The sequence below is a fragment of the Cyanistes caeruleus genome, chromosome 21, assembly GCF_971803275.1.
Source record: "Cyanistes caeruleus chromosome 21, bCyaCae1.hap1.1, whole genome shotgun sequence".
Classification (NCBI taxonomy): domain Eukaryota; kingdom Metazoa; phylum Chordata; class Aves; order Passeriformes; family Paridae; genus Cyanistes; species Cyanistes caeruleus.
This window is the reverse complement of record NC_141721.1, coordinates 7,682,911-7,703,707: the sequence shown is the minus strand read 5'-3', so window position 1 is coordinate 7,703,707 and position 20,797 is coordinate 7,682,911. Positions and strand designations below refer to the sequence as shown.

Genomic DNA, 20,797 nt, shown 5'->3' with positions numbered 1-20,797 from the left:
TGGGTTGAATAGGAATGGTTGATCTAAAAAAGCCTTTTTTTGTGGGGTGTGAAAAGTTGGGGGTTATTTGCTGTTGTTGTCTCCCCCACCTGTTTATACCTGGCAAGGTGACATCAAATTCCATGTGCTGCTTTGGCTCCCAGGGAGTGCAGCTCTGTGAGAAGTTGGGGTTGTTAGCAAAGCAAGTATTTATCATCCAGAAAACAAGGGGCTTAAAGATTATGGACTAATTTCACACTTCCCATGGCATAGCATTACTGGTGCAGAAAATGATGGAGAATAAGCTGAGCACTCATTTGCCCGTAAACCTACAGGGGGGTAATGTCCTAAAAAGCCACTGAAATTGGATATGTGGAAAATGAACTCATTTTTTAAGTGGGTCACAACATCTGTGATTATCTCGTTGGGATTACGAGCGTGATCCTGCTGTGGTAGCACCGATTGCTTCCCGTGGGCTTCACCCCTCCGTGCCCAGCTTGGCAGGGACTCCTGGTGTGCCCAGCACGTGCCCAGCCTGCCCTCGTGGTGGCTGGCTGGAAGAAGTATGGCAGGATGGTCTAGAGATGCTCAAAACTTCACCCCTGCCTTAAAAACATGGATTTGAAATTAGGGATAGGTTTTGGCTGAAATTGAAATAGTACCGTGCTCTTCTGTGCTTTCGTCTTCTGCTTTCTTGGAGATAAATTAAGTGTTCCCAGGGCTTGGAAATTATTTATAAAATAATTAATTTGTTTTAGAAGCCACATGGAGCTTTGAGTTATAGTGTAGTGGACATGGACCTCCCCACTCCTCCCCTCTGCTGAAAGAGATCCAGTTTGTGTAGGCGACAGAATATTCTGTGAGCACTGTAGAGAGCAGGCCTGGTGTCCAAATTTAAAATAAGTTCATATAAACCCTCTTCTTCTGTTGAGCCACCTTGGCTGTCAGGGAAAGGACATGTTCTTTTTAGCTCATCTGGATCCTGCTCTCACCCCACCTCAGAGCTGGCTCTCATTTCTCCTCTTGTCATCCCTTCATGAATGTCTTTGGGGCAAACTACGAAGGATTTTAACCTCTGAGCAGTTCTTCCTACACAGCCTTCCAAAAACAGTGCCTCACTGGAGACCTGGAGGCACTTCAGGCTGTACATGTGGTGACTTCATCCTTGGAAGATGTGGGAATCCTCAGAGCTGTGTGCTGGGGTTTGGGGTGGAATCTCAGGTTCCTTGCCCTCAGGTAGAGCACCCTGAGCAAGGGCTGTGCTGGTGGGAGCTGATCCAGACGAGCCCCCACTGCTCTGAGAGGCTGCATCTTCCTCCCTGCTCCCTCTCCTCTGCCAGGAGCTGAGCTGGGAGAGGGGACAGATCAGTCTTGGCTCCAGAAGCTGTGAAATCGGGGGGTTTTCACACCCTCATGGGAACAGCAGTTTTATGACAAAGAATCTTCTTTGCAGAGGCAACCTGTGCTCCCAGAATGGTGATCTTGAGAGGATTTAGAAACACAATTAACTGAAACTTGAAAAATGCAAAACACTAGGAGGAAAGTCTGCCTTTTAGACTAGACCTGCAGAAAAGGAGAAAAACCAACACAGGATAAAAGCCAAAACTGGTGATCATGCTTCTGCTGAAGGCTCTGAGCAGAGCCTGAGCTCTGAGCTTGTCCTGAGCTCCTTGTTGGGGCAAATCATTGTAAAAAGCTGGTTTTACCAGGTTGTTTTTCTCCATGGCAGCAGTGGGGTCACAGGCCCCCAAAGGTTATTTCCTGCCCCACAGCCACCCATTGTTCTTGAGGAGTGCCAACCCCAAACAACGTTGGACCCCCGTGCCTTGTTTACCTAACACCCATTTGTGCTTTATTTTTCTTCTCCTGGTACTTGGTGTCTGTTCAGGCTCTCACAAATAAAATAGGAAATGGTAAAATCCAAAGAAGCAGAGGGCAGAGCAGCACAGGGAAAAGATTGATGCTGGTTTGGGGACAGAGGTGACACCTACAAGAGTCTCTGAAACCTGAAAACTTCAGTTTTTATGTATTTCAGCTTTGCATATAATTAGCTTAGAATCACTTCATTGTTTTTTCCATGTCTAAAACAGAGCAGGAAGCTGCAGAGAACTGAGATCTGTGGGGAGATTTATGAAGGAAGGGCCCGCAGAGCTTTCAGATGCTGTTTATAAATGTCAGCCCTATCCAAAGCCACAGTGGGCTCACACAGGAACCCAGGAGCAGAGAGGTCTTGTCCTGAAGCATGACAAAGCGATTATTGATCTCCCTGACAGGGACAGCAGCACTGAAAAAGCACGAGGGACAGCAGAGAGAGGGGTGGAACGTGCCACGGAGCAGGAAGGAGAGGCCAAGGACAGGTTAGCAGAGGAGTGGGCTTCAATCCAAATACCCCAGATGCAAAATCCCTCAGTTTTGGTAAACTTGGATTAGCATGTAAGAACAAACAGAAGAACACAGCTGGCCTTGCAGCTCTATCATTGATTAAACAATATCTGCGGAGCTTTGAAGTCTGGAGAAGTTTGGGGAGCTCAGCCTCGCCGTTTATCTGCCAGGGTTGAAGTATTCCATCCTGGTTTTCTGTTTTAGCACCTCTGCAAAGGGGCTTTCTAATGAGCTAAATATATAGAAAGGTGTAGGGAGAAACTTGGGATTCGTGCATGGAAAAGATCTATTTAGAGCAGCCCTGGAGGAGCTGCACTGGAGGCAGTTTTTAGATGCTGTGTCCAGCCCCGATCCTGCCCTGCTCCCTGGGCAGCTTTCCTCTTGGCATTGCTTCCATCTTCCTACTCAGCATGTTAAGAGAGAATCTCTTCTGACTAGAAAACCACCTTCCCAAGCCTGTGTACAAACACAGGGCTTTTTCACTACTGGGTGGAGGGAGATGGACAAAAAATTTTGAGGCTGTTAAATGATGTGTGGATATTTACAATTACAGTTCAGAGATGTGGGGGAAGAGATGAGAACTAGAGGGCAGAAGGGAGGTGCAGAAAACAGGAGTTTTGTTTGTGGTTCTTCTACTATTTCTCATGGTTGAATTCTCTCTCCCCTTAAAAATTGAGAGCAAGACTATTTCCATTCAGTGTTTTTAAATGAGCATATGGGAGGCAATAAGTGTGAACTGTTATTATATCTGGAAAAAAATTGTGGGTGTTTCTGAATGCCCCAAGGCTGGGATCCATCCCAGATGGGATTCAGCACCTGAGAAAAAGAGCTTGAATTGATTTATCTCCTCCACCAACTTCAGGAGACTTACAGGAACTGTGTCCATAGTTTGCTCACCAGTTCTGTGCCTCAAACAAGCCAGGCAAAAAAAAAAGTTCTATTTTCTTGTCTGTCAGCAGTGGGTATTTCTTTTTTAGATAAGTTAATGTGTAATTCCAGTGTCCAAAACACCAGCTTCCTCCAGTCCCCAAATTATCTCCTGCTTTTGGAGCACCTGGATGCAGCACAGGAGAGGGGATCACAAAGTTCTGGTTAAAATTTGGGGCAGTTATGTGTCAGAGCAATTCTAACAGGAATATCTTCAGTCTTGGAGATGCTGTTCTGCAGTGGGCACTGAAATCTTTATGGCTCACCTGAACAGGATGTTTAATGCAGCTGGATACCCCTGGTGACTCTGTGCAGATGCTGCATAGAGACATCTTCTTTATCAGTTCAAAAAAATAAGTTAAAAAGGACTTCTCTTAAGCCAGTGCTTTTAGAAGCAGTCTGAAACAGTTCCAACATGCAAAGAGTTCTGGTTTTTTTAAATGGAAATAATAACTCACCTGCACATAAGTATTTGGGGTCTGTGTTTGCTTCAGGTGGACTGACAGAGTGAGCTTTGTACCCAAGTTCATGGAAAATGGCTTTTTTTGACTGAGGAGTTCAGCAAAAGCCCTTCATTTCTGTAACCACTGGTCTCAGTATTTCAGCTCTCCCCTTTCTCCAGGGCAGGCTGCAGGAAATTTTGGGATAGCAAGCCAATCCCTTATTAGAGAGGGGCTGAGTCCCACAGAATTGGAGCTCATTTCTCATGTCCTGGTGTCTGTTCCCAGACTGATTTTCATCATGCCTGATTTTATTTCCAAATCTTTCTTCATTTGTTCTCTCCTTGGCATTCCTTATTCACCCTCAGGTATCCTCAGTTTGCAGAAGGTCTCCCACCGCTTTTCCAGCAGCTCTCTGCTCATTCAAATCCCTCCTTAAAACTAACATCTTCCAGGAAATTCATCCTCCTCCACTGTCACTTATAATCTCTCCTACTTCCTCCTTTATCATTTCTCCTCTGTCCTGTTCTCTGTTTTCCTGTCAAGTTTTTTGTGAGTGTGTCTCTTCAGATTGTTCCTTATCACATATATATATATATTTTAAATACATGCTGTGAAATACTATCCATATAATGCATAAAAAAAGAGAATATTTTGCCTTTATAAATACTCACCAGTAAATCTCTGGTGCTTTAGGCCATCCTAATTCAAAGGGTAGAAGTAAAATACCAGTTCCTGCATAGCAGTGGGGTCTTACAGCTACATAACAGTAAATATTATTAAAAAAGCAGCCCCTAGTGTTTAGGAAATTAGGTGAAGTAGAATCAAATCTCATTTGATTCTATAATTTTCAGCTATGGACATGTTTAACTGACAAGCCAAGTCTGTTTTTGGGGTTGGAAACATGTTATATCTGACTATAGCTGTATTTTTTATTTGTTCATATATGCACAGTGTGTGCATGTGCTGTGCATTAAAATACAAAAGTAACGTCATCAGATTTTTATTTTGCCTGAGTGTGCCATGAAGCAAGAACTCTCTCGTGTTGGACTACAGTAAAAGTGGTAATAAAAGCCTGGATTTCAGGCCTGTAGCTAAATGCTTGGTTACACGTAAACACACACACGTAGCTGAGAGCAAAGCAGAGATACGTGGGAGATAAAAGAGAACAAATGGGTAACTTCTAATTACACGGATTTTAGCTCATCTGGTATCCAGATGATCATCCTCGCTTCTGATGGGTTTGACAAATCAGTTTATTAGGACTGTAAGTGTAACCCAAGGCTGTGCAGTAGGCAAGGGAACACTGGTTGGGGGTTTTTTTTCAAATTTTTTTTTTTTTTTCATATTATATTCAGTCATTTCATTATTAGAGGTAAATACTGCTTGTACTTAGAAACACAACAGCTGGTCTCATGTGAGAAGGCAATCCACAGATTAACTTGCCAAATGTATTACCAGTTCATTTCACTAGACTGAGAACCTAAGGGTATTTTAATAGTTTTGACCTTGATCAGACAAGAAAACAAATGCCCTCATTCTCAAGTTGAACCTGTGACTTAAACACTGCTCTGCTCTGCCGCAGCGTGAAGCGTGCCCAGCAGCCCTGGCAGGCTGAGAACAGAGTGGTTTGTGAAAGAGAAGGGGAAAATTCCAGCTCAGTGCTGGAAGTGGTGCTGGTGATGCTCAGGAGAGGAGGGGTCTGAGCCCCTTGCTGGGCTCAGAGCTGTTTGCAGAGCAGCCACGCGCGCGTTGTTCTCTGCAAATCGGCTCTCAGGTGAGGAGGGGTGTTTAGTCAGGTGTTTACATGTCTGATTTGGCTTTAATGTAGATTTTTACATTAAAGAAAATCAATTTTATTCGAAGTGAAAGGCCAGATGTGTGTAGCCTCTTCACTGGACCCCAGAGTCCCCGTCCTGTGGATTGCAGACCGTGGCTGATTCCACACACCTCTGATGTGTCACAGAGAGCAGACAGGTGTGTGCCCAGCACTGGGGAAGGGCCTCTCCTGGGAATTAAATTGCAGCAGATCTTCCAAAGAGAGACTGGTTTTTAAAGGACTTTTTCCTGTTCCATGGGTGTCTTCTCCATGGAAGGCAGGGGGCTGGAGCCTGCACCCTGAAAAGGCTTTTCTGTCTCTCTCGGGCATTGCTCTCCCTGAACAGCCTCTCCTGATGGATTGCTCTGTTCCCAGCTTCTTCTCACACTCTAAACCTGTTTAAACTAAAAATTGGGCAAGATTAAGCTTATTCAGAGGGTAAACTCAGGTGTGGAGTTCAATCAGGTAGAGCCCCTTTAACGGAGGGCTCCGGTGCCTGCGTGGATACACAGAGCTGACTCTCTGCTTTCCTTCAGGAAGAGTTATGAGCACAAAGGATTTAAGGATGAGTCTTTGGAAAGCTCTTGACACTGGCCTAATTCAGTTCCCTTTGAAGTCGGGGGAGCTTTGCTGTTGATTCTGTTGGAAGCCAGGCGCAGCAGACGCCGGACGCTTCCCAGCACCGCCCTCAGCTCCTGGAGCCGAGAAAAAAGGGATTGAGCCTCTCTGTCAGGAGCTGGGTGCTCCCATCTGAGGGGCCACCTGGTAAAACCACTTCTGCCTTTCCATTTTTGAATCTCTCCTCTCCACTCTTTCCATCTCCCTTGTTCCCTTCTGTGCCACAAGCAGACATGAGCATGAACAGGTGAGTGACAAAACCTGGGCTCAGCAGCCAGCCCTGACAGTGCCTCAACACCCATTTTGTGCCAAAGTTTTCTGTCTCATTTCCTAATCAGATCTTGGTCAAAGTCTTGTGGTCACTTCTCATTAATTCTCCTTAAGAATTCTTTGAAATAATCAAGTTTGGAGATGCAGGGCGGCCAAAAACTCTGTAACTCCTTTTCCATGAAACTTACATCTTATTTCACAGTCCTGTGACTGCTTTTAAAAATAGCTTCTCCTTACATCTCCAAAATCCCTTCTCCTGCTCCGTGATCTCTGAAGTGAGATAAACCAGACAAATATCAGAATTTTTTCCCTTTTTGTTTTAACTTTTTTATAACATTTACCAGATTAGCAAATGGGGATTTACTTTATGCTTCCCTTCTACTGTGCAGTTCCTGGAAGAGATAAGTAAAACTCTGTGTTGTACACAGCTCCCAGAGCCTTGAACTTGAATCTCAGCAACAAAACTCCTTCCATTTGATCTCTAAACCCATTTGTAATTGCCAGATCCACGTGCCTTTTCCATACAGACTAGATCCTGCCCTCTCTGATTCTACAGATAGTCCTTCTTTTACCTAAAGCTCAATATATCACTTTGGATTCGGAAAAAGCATTTGTTATTTGGTTTTTATTTGGGGTTTTTGAGGGGATTTTTTGAGTAAATAATTAGAATGTGCTGGAAATCCTAGATTTTAATTTACTACTATTTTAAATTAAAATAGAGGCTTTTCAGTCATAGAATCATAGAATGTTTTAGCTTGAAAGGGACCTTAAAAATCATTTAATTTCAACAGGAATGGGCAGGGACAGCTCCCACTAGACCAAGTTATTCAGAACCATTATTTCCATTCCATTATTTCCTTGGGTTTAGAATAATTCAGTATCTAATTTTACAGAATATTTAGGCTTCTTTTAAAAGTAGGAAGGCAAGAATAGTTTCATTACTGCTTTATTCTCTGAGTGTGTTTACATTTTCATGGTAACACAGATTTATATTTCTTTCAGAATTTTAGGGTGATTTAAGCATCCATTAATATCCACTGCAACATATTTTTACTGGTTTTGATGTGTAGTTTCCTGAACACACTGGCACTTCCCCACCCTCATATTCTTAAGGCAAACCTTGCTCCACCAGCACCAATTTTTTTCCTTGTTCACTGAATTTTCCCCTTTGATTCTGATCACTGGTGATGGAAAAACAATTGAGTTGCCATTATCAGCTCTGATCAATAAATCTGAAGGAGGAAAAAAGAGGAAAAGCCAACACAGGGGAGTCCCAGTCAGCAAACATTTCCTGATAAAGAAAACACTCATATATCTGACACGTCAGCAGCTCCCAGGGTTTGCTCACGCCACGAGGATTTGTCGCTACAGGGAGCTCCCAGCTGCCAGAGCTGGCTTTCCATGGATCCAAGAGCTGCCTTTAGGCAGAGCTTTGGCTTTGAAGGACAGTGGGAAATGCTGTTTTCAAGGAATCTTCCTCAAAAGATGGGTGGCTTTAAGGGATGCTTTCAGAAAGGCACCCAGAGCTGATGGTGGGGATGGAAGAGCTCCTGTGCTGTCACGCTTTTCTGGCCCTGACACTGCTGTGTCTCCTGCTTTTCTGGCCCTGATGCTGCAGCTGGGTTGATATTTATTGTGGCCATTGGAATTTGATGTTAATTTAAAAATAAAACCTGAGGATGGAATGATCCTGGTAAGAGCAGGGAGTAATGTAGGAGAAGGGCTAAGCTCACAGCCAGGGAGTCGTGCAGAAATGCTTTGGTGAGTTCTGTCCTGGTTGGATTTCTGACAGGCCCTTACCCTCATCAGCTGGAAAATCTTGAAACAAATACAGCAGATTCAGTGGTGGAGCCTCTGCTGGGGAACATTATCCACACCAAGAGTCCTAAGGGGATACACAAACTTGCTCAAGTGCCTTGGTTTAGGATTTAAACTTTTCTGCACTGCAAGTATCTGGAAAGAAATAAAAACTTTAGTTATTTTTCAGTCTGTTACTTCCTTCAATTGTTCAGCAGGCCTCTGGCAACCACCTGATTTATCTCTCTTTGCCTTGCTGCTGTAGCAGCTGTGATCATCAGTTGTTGGAGTGACACCTATGCAGATCAGTTCCTTTTTCCCTAGAAATATCCATTCTTTATGGCTTTGGTATCACACAAGTATCATTTCCTGTTAATGCCTTAAACTTACAGTAAATCTATAGGTTGGTGTCCGTGTGGAGTTCTTTGCAGCAGAGCTTAAACCCATCTCAGTGGCTCTTGGGACTGAAGGAAGTTTAATGCTGTTATTTTAGAGAGAGCCTGAGCATGTCATAGGCAACCTGACCAATAATGTTCTACCCTAAGTGGTGATTCAAGCTGTAAATCTATTTTACACAGCATGAAGAAACACTTGGACCAGGCAGAGGGATGAGGTGCCATGCTAGGAGAACGAGGTTTGCAAACAGCTCTTGGAAAAGGAGACAAGCACAGCTATGAATCTTAGCAGAGTTGCTCTGAAAGGTTTACCTACTCAACTTCCTTGATTTTAATTAGATTTTTCAACTTCCAGTAGATTAGAGTGTGACTGTACAAATTGGGTGAAAGTTGAGATCTTCCCTCAGAAGATCAAGGACCTCCAATGCACTGATAGCCCTAATGTTTGCTCATTATTTTTGCAGGCAAACGGAGATTTAGCTTTGTTTATCTGTGGGATTAGTTGTTGGGATTGGCTTGGAAGCCCTGAGGATTATATTATGATGTTTGTGCACAACACTTGAGGAGATCTCTGCATTCCTGGGAGCATTACAAGCAGTGCTCACTGACACGGGGAGAGCAGTTCAGTGGGAGCTGTGCAAGCGGCAGCCGGGGCACGCCGAGGTCTCTGCGCCTCCACGGCCACTGCAGGAGGGCACAGGGAGCTGCTCTCTCTTCCTGGAGTTCTGGGAGCATCCCCTGATCCAGCACTTCCATCCCTGCCAGCCCCATGGTGAGGATGCCTTGTGGCACAGTGCTCACAGGTGGTGGCACAGTGGTCCCAGGAGGTGTCTGCTCCCAGTCCCAGCAAACTGGGCTGATGGGAACCGGTGATTTAGAGCTGAAATCTCCATGTCCCAGCCCCTGAGCACTCCAGGGCTCGGGCACACCTCATTATTTTGAGGCAGAGATGCATTATATGGGCAGAGATGGATTTGATTCCCAGTGTTACCAGTTTCTGCCCTTGGTGTCCAGTTTGATTCCTCCGAGGGCTCCCTCTGAGCAATCTGCCTCTCATTAGAGGTCAGGTTCATTGCCAAAGTTGTTGTTTTTAAAGCCTTTTCTTACTGTGTGTGTCCCCACAGGGTGTGAGGATGTGGCTGGGGAGGCACTGGGAGCTCCCTACCTGCCTGGCTGTGATGCTCAGGGAGTCCTGGCTGTGATGCTCAGGGACTCCTGGCTGTGATGCTCAGGGACTCCTGGCTGTGATGCTCAGGGAGTCCTGGCTGTGATGCTCAGGGAGTCCTGGCTGTGATGCTCAGGGACTCCTGGCTGTGATGCTCAGGGAGTCCTGGCTGTGATGCTCAGGGACTCCTGGCTGTGATGCTCAGGGAGTCCTGGCTGTGTCAGGGATTTCAGGGGGTGCCTGCAGAGACTCTCCTGCCCTCAGTTCAGATGAGATTTTACCACTGGGAGCAAATCTGCTCCCCATAAATTCAAGTAATGATCACGTCCTGTCTGAATTTCTGCTTCTGATGATACAATTTCTGTTTCTGATCCTTCTGTTTCTGTTTCTGATGATGTGATTTCTCTTTTCATTTCATTTTCTCTGTAATTTCTCTGATGTACTCCAAGAATGGTCTCTTTGCTGGAGACCTCAGTATCTTCCTGAGCACCACTTGGTGAATCACTGAATGAAGTTCCCAAAATTGAGGAGCCATGGGAACTGGAGCTCTTTGGGCTGTGTTCCCTCAGATCAGGGCTGGAGTCAGAACCTGAAATAATGATGAGGATATTGAGAGCTGCACACTTGAACCACCTGTTGTAGAAGTTGATGCAGCAATAAAAAAATGTAAAGCAGAAATAAGGGTATCTGTGGGATAATAATACACAAAAGCCTGTCTTGCATTTTAACATTTTAATGTGGGAGATTTTTTTTTAAGTTCAGCAATTTATTAACCAATAACATCCCAAAGGGTTCTTCTTTTTTTACTGTTATTATAATCTTCATTTTTGCATTTGAGTGTTTATTCCTTTCTCGAGTTACAGCATCTCGTTTTTTTCTGTCCTTTCCTCTAGGAGTAATGAAAACCAAAAATACCCCACAGTAATGAGAACCAATAGTGTACAAAGATTAACGTCACAAACCCATCACTGACCTCAATAACATTTCACAACATTTAGTTTTCATTACAGTGCAATGTTACTGCAGGCTTTTTTACATGAACTTCTGAAGAAAAATATATGATAGAGCTTTCCAAAAATACACACATGTTGGGAAATAAGACTTTTAAATCAAGAGTTTTACACATCCACTGATCACATTTGACGAATCAGATGTATGGTATTAATTACTCTGAATCACAGGAAAGCAGATTTAAACACTTAGAAAACAAAGATTTCTGCTTTGCTGGTAGGGACACGCGTCGTGCCTTCTTCAAAAGGTGCATTCTGACTTTTAGTGCTGTTTGCTCCCTTTGGATGATGAAAGAACATTCAATTTTTAAATTGTATTTGTAAAAAGTATTGCTTGGCATGGAGAGTAGGAAAGAACATTTAGAACAGGTTGATCTGTAACACCACGAGCAGTCTGTTTTCTATCAATGATTCCTAGCCAGCTTATTAAACAGATTTATACAATGAAAGAATCTAATAACAAAAACATTCACCTCCTTTATTACTTGGCATTATTTATGGCTCTTACTTTTTTTTAGCTACCTTTTTATATATCGGAATCTGCCAACATTGTATTTATAAAGTTTATGTACTAGCAGCATTTGTTGGGCAGGGATTTGGGTTATTTTATGTTTCTTTCCTCCTACACTTCTTATTACTAAATCTATATACAAATGCTTGTAAAGATTAAAAAAAGACACCAAAGAAAATACTCCAGAGGAGATGGAATGCTTGAAAAATTAACTAATTCTGGAGAAATGGAGTTTTCAGTGTGCATACATTTCAGATGTTCTCTCAATAATAATAAAAAATAATGGTTCTTAAGGCTGAGGCTGTTCCAAGGCTTAACTGTGTTCCCCAGAATCCTCAGTGTTGAATCATAGATGGGGAAGTGTTTACACACTGCAAAATCAAAAGTTCACCCTATGACTGTCCATTCAAAGCTCTAAATATCCATAATTGCTGTCCAAAGAACAACTTTGTCTTCCAGAGCCCCTTCCTTCCTTCCCTCCTTCCTCCCTGCTGTCTGTCCCTCTGTCCCAGGGCGATGGAGCCACAATGGCACGTTTGTCACCGTGGGTGGGCGTTGGTGGCAGCCCTGAGCGTTCCCCTGCCCGGCCTCTGGTGCCAGCTCTTGGCTCTGGCACCCAGGCTGGGCTGGGCCTGGCACAGACATAAATAAAATGGAATAAAATGGAATAAAATAGTCTCCCTTCCCTATGGATTGTTCTTTCCTGGCAGACCAGTTCCAGAGCCTCTCCGTGGGTCTGCTCAGAACAACCCTGCATGGACATGTCTGTTTTTCTAGAAAGCTTCTCCATGTGCACAGGAGAATCCTTTTGCTGGTCTCAGAAACACCTTGAGATGCCCCTTCTGTAATTGGGGAGAGAAACAAGGGGTCGTGAGGGAAATGGGGATGGTGGAATTCTTGGGGCAGCAAAGTCAGGACGAAGTGTGGGGTTTGTCCAGGCTGCAGCAGAGGGGAACAGGGAATCCCTTGGAGATCCCTGCAGCAGGCACAGGGAGCTGCTGCTTTCCCCAGGCAGGCAACAGCATGAACTGTTCAAATAAATAAAAAGTGAGAAGTAGAAACAGGGGAGGTTTTGCACTGAGCTCCCTTGGATGACAATCCAGCTCTTGGGAACTCCGGTGGCCGCTGTGTCCCCACGAGGGGTCAGCGAGTCCTTTGTGCCCCCTCCCACCTGAAGCTGTGCTGGTTTATAAATGATCTGTCTGATGCTGGCTCTCGGTTTGCCTTTTGTCTCACCCTCCCAGGAACGTTCCCCCTGAATGCCCAGGCTCCAGCCATTTCAGAAGAAAACCTTTATTTTTTTTCCACTGAGGTTAACCAAGCCTCCTTCTGTTTTGCTGTGCTCAGCAGTTAAGGCCAAAGTTTACAAGAAAGGTAATTACAGTCTTACTTTTAATTGTAATTAACTAGGAGTAAAGAATCAAAATAATCCAGCTACTCTTTTGCTGAACCAGAGCATTATATATAATGTGACAAGGAGAATGCCTTGCCCTTCAGCCATTAATTTTAGCAGCTCTGTTATTCCTAAATTACATAAACCTCTGGTGTCAGAGGGGAGAGAAAATGAATCAGCTCTGAGATTTCATTGGAATACCTTGCCCATGGTTGTGTCAGAATGTGCAAGGCTTTTGAAGCACTTCAGGTTATGATAAATTAGAAACACATAATGAAGAAAATCGGGAACTCCAAATAAAGAGGTCACAAGTGAAAAATGTTAGTGGTGAATTACAGGCATTTCTGGTCTCATGAAGACCAAAACTTGGGCTTTTGAAGGGAGTTTTTTATTTCCAAAGGTGTTGGAGCAGTGTGAGTGTGGCAGGGAGTTCAGGAGTTTGGGGGCTGCAGTGCCCCAAGGGGATGTCACTGTCAGGGGTGGGAGAGACACTTGTAGGAATAAGTGGATTCACAGTCAACAGGATGAAAATGGGAAACATTTCAGCATTCTGATTCCTAATTGCATTCATTGATTATGAGCCATAACACGATTCTGACCATTTGACAGATGCTGCTCTTTCCAAACTCTTGGTTTAGCAGGGATTGATCTCCTGGATTCTTACCTGGTCACTTTTCCTGGGCAGGTGGGAGCCAGGCAGGCCCAAGGGATCTGAGGGAGCACAAGGCTCAATGGCACCACTGCTGACAAAGAGAGGAGCTGAACCAAGCCTTGAAAAGGCAGTGAAATGTCAGATATCCACATTTAAAGCCCGGACCAGGGCGGATTTTCCTCATGCTGCAGCACTTCCACAGCCAAAAGCCTGAGTGCCACGGACCTTGGCAGCATTATTGGGGGATCTTCCTTTAAAGATGAGCTATTCTGGAACAATTTCTCCACTGTATGTGACACAGACAGGCTTTTCTTTGACACCAGACGTGCATGTCTTCTTGCTCCAGCTATTTCTTTCTTGGACAAACATATGTATTGTAGCCAATGCAAGGAAAATCCTGCTCACTATTTATGTTTGAGTTCCCTGTGTCCCATTAACAATATCCCAGTGTACTCCTGGCACCAGAGCATCTTGAGCCAGATCCAGCACTGTTTTCCTGGATTCCCCTTTGGTCACTTAAGTGCCACAAACTAATCAGTCTTATTTAGTGACCTTCCATCCCAGAGGCTCTATTTTCTGGGCACTGGAATAGTTTCCTGTCCTTTTTTTTTCCAATTTTTTACACAGTAGGGAGCTCCTCTTATTGTGACTCTGAACTAAGAATAATTATCAGGACTAGGAACAGATTTTATCTGCTGTCCTGTGACTCTTTTACACTTCCAGGAGCTCTCATTTTGGTGGTGCTCTGACCACCAGGCAGAGATATATTATATGTGCACCATTTGAATATACTGAGAACTTTATGTGGCTCTCAAAGGGCAAAAGCTTTTCATAGGGAAAAATAATTATGGTGTTGGTGCCTTTCCTTCAAGGCTGCTCTAATTTGTAGTAATATATAGATAGAGATTAGATCTTATTTTTCACTTATTTTACTGTTTTTCTCTTTATTTTTCTTTTCCTTTTCTTTTTTCTTATTTTCCTTTTTCTCCTTTTTCCTTCTTTTCTTTTTCCCCTGATTTTTGTTTTCCCCTTCCTTTTTTCTCCTTTTCCATTTTTTCCTTTTTTTCCTTTTTTTTCCTTTTTTCTTCCTTTTTTCTTTTCTTTCTTTTCCTATTTTCCCCTTAATTTCCTTTTCCTTCCCCTTCTTTTTTCCCTTTAATTTTTTGACATAAAAGGTGGCCAGGCACACTCTCCTTCCAAATAAATAAATACAGCATTTGCATTAATTAAAAAAAAACAAAACCAGTGCTACAGACTGCCATTGCATACATTTACTGTAGAATACATGAATGCAGATTTATTTTGGGCTGGAATCTGACTGTTTTTCTTAGCTGAGCTTTGGGAGAGCTGCATTTCAAAGCCACCCTCAGCTCCATAAGTTTTCTGTCCCGTGGATGTCAACCATTGATTTATCCGAGGAGTCGCGTTGTTTACAGCGGAGACATTAAATCATAAAACAACTTCCATTGTATCCTGTGCTCAGATAGGCAAAAGCACTTCCTAACTGTGAAACCAGCTGCTCTAATCTTTAATGACTTCAGTTCAGTGGCCAAATCTACTTCTTTGTGCTCTCCTAATGCACCATTAGATTAGTTACTGTCGCTGGAATTGCTGTCCTTCGGCCCCGGTTAGGGAGGATCATGGTATTTTTCATAAATCATATTTTTTTTTTCCCCCCCTTCTTCTTTTACTGTTTAAAGGATAATGGTGCTGTAGCTTTGCAATTGTTTTATGAGGCAGTAATCTTGTTGCTGTGAGGATAAAGCGTGAGGCCAAAGGCAGTGCTTATCTCTGGAGAAGCCAGTTATTGCCCAGGAAATCTCTACAAAACATCAATTACGGCAGGTTCCACCCCTCTGAAACAGCAGCAATGAGATTTTTGTGTCCAAAATAATCCAAAATGAAACTCAAATGCAGTATTTGGGGGATGCTTTTACAATTAGTACCCAGGCTTCTGAAATAAGTTTGTTTGATTAGCAAAGGCCACAATCCTGGGATGTTCCTCAGGGCTGCACATGCAGCTCTGCTCACAGAGCATCCTCAGGTACCAGCATCAGCAAAGCCAAGCAGGACAGCCCATCCTCCTGGAGAATTCCTGATTTTTATCTCCTTCCTGGTGTCTTTCACTCAGGCTGCAGGAGGAGGATTTCCTGGCTGATGCTGCGCTTCTCCCGGAACAGCAGGAATTTAGAGCTCACCACCTTCACCTAAACATTAATAACAATTTCAGGCCTTTCTGCATTTAAAAGCAAGTGGAGGGAGGCAGCTCACAGTGATAATTATGGTGGTGAGCCTTATTTTTGGGAAGGGAGAGTGATCCAGGCACGCTCCATCCTCAGGAATCCCTCAGCACCTCCCGGGGAAACCGTTAAACACCGCGCGCTGATGCACTCCGTCTTTAAGAGGTTTATTCAATTAACAGTTTAAACTTTCATTCTATTTTGCCATTTGGTGAAGAGGATTCTTATGCATTTAATAGTTTTATGCATTTACCCATTAGCTCCTCTAAGTGGGCTGGCTGGGCTGGGCTGTGCCATTTCCATGGGCAGGACGGACAGTGATCCATGGCACAGCAGGGCAGACAGTGATCCATGGCACAGCAGAGCAGACAGTGATCCATGGCACAGCAGAGCAGACAGTGATCCATGGCACAGCAGGGCAGACAGTGATCCATGGCACGTGTCACGGCCGTTTGCATCTCCCTGACCTCCCCAATCCATCTCCCTGAAGGTTGCTGTCCATTAATCCCACAGCAGCTGCTGCTGCAGCCACTCCGAGGTACCAGGCCAGGTAGCCAAGGCTTCAGGTAGCTCCCTGCCCCAGGAGCCCAGATTGGCAGGATATTTCCATCAAAACAGAAACTTAGAAGAAAATTACATATGTTTGTTAACCTAAGGACTGCTGATCACTTTAAATACTTTAAATTAATCCAGCTTCATTTGTTAAAACTAGCATCATCTGCTTAGGGACTAAGGGAACACTGGGAACACTTCACAACAGGCACTGCAGCAAATCTCGCCCTGCTGCCTCGTGCAGGATTGTCTAAAACTCACTTTGCAGCAATATTCCCACTCTGTGTTAGTTCTTATTCATATTCCTTATTCATATTCCATTTTAAATTCCTGCCATGCAGCAGTGTGGCACTTCCCTTACCCTGCAGGTATTTCTGGCCCTGCTCTGTCCATGCAGCAGGTCAAGGATTTATTTATCTGCATCACAACTGCTTTGAAGGGAGCCGAGAGCAGGACAAGCTCACAATCCACAGGTAAATTCAGGGACTGAATGTGCAGGTTCTTCCCACTATCAGGAGGTTCTGTAAGCCAATATTTTAGGTCTGTTTGGCTTCTGATACAGGCTGAGAATGAAATGTTCCCCCCTGGTGCCACCCTGTATTTGCCTTTTGTCCCTTGTATTCAGGCTGAAGCTGGAGAAACAAAACTGTTAAAAATTGATGAGTTTTTATACTATAAATGAGCAGCAAGTAGTTATTTTTATCCCAGATTTATAGGTGTTGCTTACTAAATTCTCTGGTAAGGTCAATATGAACAGAGGTATCAGAGCATTCAGCTGCATTTAAAAGTAATGAAAAATCCAGCAAAACTCACTTGAGAGGATGATTTCTGCATAATCTCACTGCTTCTGGCACCTTTTCCTAGTAATAATTGTATCATTACAATACCTGTGTTAAATTGAGCAGAGTTAATTGGTGTAATTTATGGAATGTGGGTATTTGTCTAAAATACCATCGCTCTCCTGTGTATGAAGCAGCAGCTGACAGGGAAAGGAGGTGGCACATCCATGGTTTTGTATCAAGGGGCTTAAAAGGATCTCTGGGGTAGTTCAGCTTCAGAAATAAACCCAGAGGAACCACCCCCACCTTTGCTCAAGTTTTTTCCAACCAAGTTAAAAAGACTCAGGCCTTCCTTCCAAATCTGATGCTATGCAGAGAGTTGGATTTGGGATTTAGTCCATGAGGAAGGTGTGGTTCTGCAGGAGTTAGTGGGGAATTTTGTGGAAATAGTGATTATCTACAGGTCTTGGAGCAAACTGATCTAGTGCAAGGTGTCCCTGCTCATTGACCAGCCAATCTCTCTTTCCATTGCATGTTCTGGGATTCCATCTCCTCTCCTCTCCTCTCCTCTCCTCTCCTCTCCTCTCCTCTCCTCTCCTCTCCTCTCCTCTCCTCTCCTCTCCTCTCCTCTCCTCTCCTCTCCTCTCCTCTCCTCTCCTCTCCTCTCCTCTCCTCTCCTCTCCTCTCCTCTCCTCTCCTCTCCTCTCCTCTCCTCTCCTCTCCTCTCCTCTCCTCTCCTCTCCTCTCCTCTCCTCTCCTCTCCTCTCCTCTCCTCTCCTCTCCTCTCCTCTCCTCTCCTCTCCTCTCCTCTCCTCTCCTCTCCTCTCCTCTCCTCTCCTCTCCTCTCCTCTCCTCTCCTCTCCTCTCCTCTCCTCTCCTCTCCTCTCCTCTCCTCTCCTCTCCTCTCCTCTCCTCTCCTCTCCTCTCCTCTCCTCTCCTCTCCTCTCCTCTCCTCTCCTCTCCTCTCCTGCCAAACACGACCACCTGCAGTTTTGTGCTGGTGTTCTCATTTTCATCTGCCATTATTCAAATCCAGCTGCCTTTCCCTTTGAAGTCAGTTCCCTCCTGTTAAATGTTAACTCTGATTTCTCTTGGCTGAGGGAACAGATAGTGCATTCTTTGCTGTCTGTGTGATAATGGCCACACTTGTGTCGGATCCTCGCTCTCCTCCAGGAGAATTCCGAGGCCCAGCTTTGCTGCAGGGAGTGTTTTTGTCCTGCAGGAAACTCTCAGATCTGTCCTTACACATCCCCTATCTCCTCTGGCCAAACCTCTCTTCCAAGGCTGGGTTCAGGGGTAGAGAGAAATTCCCAAAATTCTGCATTTAGGGGTAAATTTTGAGCAAGGCCAGGGTGTTTTGGGTTTTTCTCAGATTTGTGTAGGCTGATGTTTGGCTTTTTCCAGCTGCACTCGAGTTTTTCTAAACATATTTCAGTGCTTATCCTTGCATTAGGCACAATAGGAACAGAGGGGGGGAGACTTGTGACCATTTGAACTTGAAATCCCCAGAGAGCTTTTTATTCTAATAAAACAGCAAAATATTGGATACATGACACCCCTTACATCAAACTCTATCATATTAGGGAAACCTTAGAACTCTGCTCTGCAGTCTGGCCTGATACATTACAATTCATCAGGGATCAGTATGAGAAATAATTACATCTATTTATTTATTCCACTGTCAGAATGTTGACACTAGTTTTTCATATTGTCTCTGTCATGAGGAATCCTAATTAAATAACATGTCAAACGCATTGATCATACATTTATAAATTTGTTTGATATATCATGGAGGCCTTTTGTTATTAGGGGATATCACAAGATTAAAATTAAAGTTTGCCAAGCCATCTAGCTCATTCTACACAGGGCTTTTTCCTCCTAATTAACCACAGAATTCTGATGGCTTGTCATTCTGATATTGCACAAAGTGATCTCTTCCTTTTTATTTCAACTCCAGAATACCATTTCCTTTGACCAAAATCTGGCCAGATATGTACAATTATATTAAGCTATGAAATGAGAGGCTCCTCTTGTATTTTTTTCCCCATTTTTCTGTCCTAATTCCTCTACTTAAGAGGCGCTGTCTTATCACAAAGAAGATCAGGAAGAGCTCACCTTCAGTTCTTGTGCTTTCTGCATTAAACAGAGCAGGAGCTTTGACCACCCTCATTCTTTCCCCTCTTTTCACAGCTGGGTTTGGACCTGACACCAGTCAAGTGACAGGGACCAAGAAAATCAACACTTAAATAGAACAGTTTCTTCCCAAACAAATATAATTTGCAAAGAATCATGTTCTCTGTGTATCCTACTTGAAAGGATAAAAAAAAGTCAATAAATAGGCATTTGTTGTCCCTTTTTGATGTGTTTTCTCCTGTTTTTCCATAAGAACATAAGCTAGGAAGGTTTTACACAGATTTGGTGGCAGAACACATGCATTAAGATTAAGTTTCTTTTTAAAATTTGCATTCTTTGCTTTGTGTGTTTCCTAAATGGGGCAAGAGGGTTTCTTAGTGTGTCTTAGTATTAAAATCTAAAGTAACAGACCTTCATTCTAATGAGCTTTGTAAATCTGACCTAAAAAGTGTCGCCTGGAGTCTTTGAAATGAGTTTCCTACAACTTCCTCTGATCTGATTGTGTGTTTTAGGGGAGGTTAAATGGGTTAAGATTCTTAGCTGTCCTAAAGCCATTGGAGTGATTCCTTATTAATCTTTTTCACCCCCTAAGACATCATCTACAGATCTAGGCGGATTTACTACATAAGATAACATAGTCAGCCCTGCCATAACTATCCACACAGCTTCTGGAAGGACAAAAGGGTGACAAAAATATGCAGAAACCCTTCCAAAGGTTCATGTTAACAATACTCTCCCAGTCTTTCCCTTGCCTTTATTCAGCCCTGGCCTGTCGCAGAAGGGAACTTTTATCGTCACAGGATAATATCTCTGTAACTTGTGATCTAAATTACAAAGGAGTTTGTTGTGCTCTGTGTCCTGTGGCAAAACTTGTGAGCATAAGATGGGCTCTGCAATTAGCCCTGTCCCTGCTGATAACCAAGAGCTCCTTGTTCCTGCAGGAAGGGGCTCGGCGCGCCGGCCAGCGGCTCCTCCTCCCTCCTGCCTCCCAAATGGATTTTCCTCCCAGTCTCCTCTTCCCTGCTCCCTGTCCAGGCTGATGGAGAACTTGCCCAGAGCTTTAACTGAGGGAGAAAAACAGACTTTTCACCGAGAAATTGGTGAAAAATTGTTCCTGTTCTGAAAGTGTTCATGGCCAGGTTGGATGGAGCTTGGAGCAGCCTGGCCTAGTGCAAGGTGTCCCTGCCCTGACCTGGATTAGATCACCTTGAAATGTTCCTTCCAGCCCAAACTATTCTGTGATTCTAAATAACAGAAAAAAAGTAAAAACACAGAAATAGTTTCATTCATCTGAGTGATTGATGCTTCTGTCTTAGGCATCCTTTGACATCACAGGGCAGTTCAGGGCCTTTGCCTCTGGTGGGAAGGTCATACAGTAGCATTATAATACTTTTACCATAAATATGCGCTTTTTTTGGAAGAAAAAAAATCCAGTTATCCTTTGACATGGGAAAATATAAATATATATATATAATATATATAATATATAATATATATATTTTTATCTATATATATTTATATTTTATATATATATAGATATATATATAGATATATAATATTTTTTATATTATTCTCTTTTATCCCATTCATATGTTTTATCTGCATGGCAGCAACAGCATTTTCAGTTCCACACTCCTCTGCTTGAACTTATTTCTTACTAATCACTTGCTGTGCTAGAAAATGGGAGTGAGATGCATGGCCAGAAGATTTTTATAGGTCTGTCCAGGGCATAACA

General features: G+C 43.6%; 1 protein-coding gene and 1 long non-coding RNA gene across 14 annotated transcripts in view; both read left to right on the top strand.

The window, feature by feature from the left end:
• Window positions 1–20,797, top strand: part of BCAS3 (BCAS3 microtubule associated cell migration factor) — a 301,169-nt gene that overhangs the window by 231,359 nt on the left and 49,013 nt on the right. The window lies entirely within an intron of this gene.
• LOC147649639 (uncharacterized) lies at window positions 8,325–14,600 on the top strand. Its single transcript, XR_015278374.1, has 2 exons — window positions 8,325–9,954; window positions 10,002–14,600. It is a non-coding gene; the product is annotated as an uncharacterized LOC147649639 (long non-coding RNA).